The sequence below is a fragment of the Magallana gigas genome, chromosome 10 (assembly GCF_963853765.1).
Source record: "Magallana gigas chromosome 10, xbMagGiga1.1, whole genome shotgun sequence".
Classification (NCBI taxonomy): Eukaryota; Metazoa; Mollusca; class Bivalvia; order Ostreida; family Ostreidae; genus Magallana; species Magallana gigas.
Window position 1 is genome coordinate 19,665,769 of NC_088862.1, and position 1,634 is coordinate 19,667,402.

Sequence of the window (1,634 nt, forward strand, 5' to 3'; positions counted from 1 at the left end):
CAATCAATGTTTAAATAAAATACAATCAATACAGTATAATAGTTACAAATCAACAACATATAAATTGGAGTGGGCAATGAACATTATCTTTACAAATACATGTATAACATAAATTAATTCATAGGGTTTACGTTCAGCTTCCAATAATGGCAAATTCCAAACAAGGGAGACAACGAAAATCTCCAAACAAAACATCTTTGAAATAGCGCACACCTTCATTCATATTTTGTCCCATCCTAAAACATAAAAACAAATGTGATGAACTTGTAGTACATATTTGGAATAAATCTGATTCCACATCATAACATTCATTAGTAAAGAATTTTTATATGGAAATATACACTTATCTATGTTCACATAATTGTTCTGCCTTATACTGTGTAACATTGAAGTCATTCTTGATCTTATAATTTTTTTTATTTCACAGACATCATATCTTTATCATTTGCCTTTTAAATCAATGGGGATCATATGGGAGGAAGGGAACCAAGGTTGATCTGGAGGGGGTATAAGTGGATCTAGGGGGGGGGGGGTTAAAACCGGCTCTTGGAAATTTTTGATTCACAAAATTCATATCTTCAAGTAACCAAAAGCAGGGGAATTACACAAAGGGACAACCTGATATGTTTATTACTAGAGTGGACTAGGGGACTATCAAAATCAACACTTACTATTCCTCTAGTGCAGCCATGATTGGCTCTTTTTTGGCTCTGTTATGGATAAATAGTGGCCATGGCAATAACCAATTCTTCTGAAATATCAGAATTGACATTTAGAATTCTTGAATGACACTTCAATAAATACATGTGTATGTGATGGAAAATATCGAAAATGGTAAAGCTGGTGCAGTCAAATATGCATTTTTATATATAATCCTGTATTGCTTTCATTCCCATGCGATCCCAAAAATAAATTAAAAAGCTTATGGTAAGTAATTAATTAATATAGAAACTAATGATAGAGTGTAATTTCATGTATTACTGTACATATAATAACAGATGATAGATTTTTTCAAGCAAACAAAGTATATTTCAATAAAGCTTAAAGAGGCATGGTCGCGATTTGGTTGATTTTGTTTTCTTTTATAGTAATGCACATTAGAGTTTCAGTCATAAAGTTATAAGCAAGACACAGAGCTAAATATAATTCTCTGGTGTGTTAACACAGCTCAAATTTTGTTTGACTAATGGCAATGCATCACTAAAGCATTGTAAGCATTAAAAATGGAAAAATAAATTTTGACAAAGAACAATGACCACGTCCCTTAAATACGAAATTAAAACTACTTCTAATGCTTTTTGTTTGATGATCCTTCAGTTAATTTAAATGATTGAGTACAACAGATACAGTACTAGAAATCAAAGGGATTCTGAAATTGCAGCACACTTCTTTTTCAAAATCTAGTTTCAAATTGTGAAACACATTTACCATGTGCATTAGAAAACTTACGTTATTGATTTTGGCTTGAAGACTCCAAATTTTTTCAAAACCAATGCATGCAATTCTTTCCAACACTGTATGAAAATAGTTAAATATATATTTAAAATATAATCACAGTTTGTATTCAAAGTTGAATAAGAGAGAGAGAGAGAGAGAGAGAGAGAGAGAGAGAGAGAGAGAGAGAGAGAGAGAGA

General features: G+C 31.4%; 1 long non-coding RNA gene across 1 annotated transcript; it reads right to left on the reverse strand.

The window, feature by feature from the left end:
- On the reverse strand, positions 1 to 1,634 carry LOC136272123 (uncharacterized). The gene is made up of 3 exons (XR_010710043.1): positions 1,450 to 1,634; positions 672 to 751; positions 1 to 236 (listed from the first exon to the last, which is right to left on the reverse strand). It is a non-coding gene; the product is annotated as an uncharacterized lncRNA (long non-coding RNA).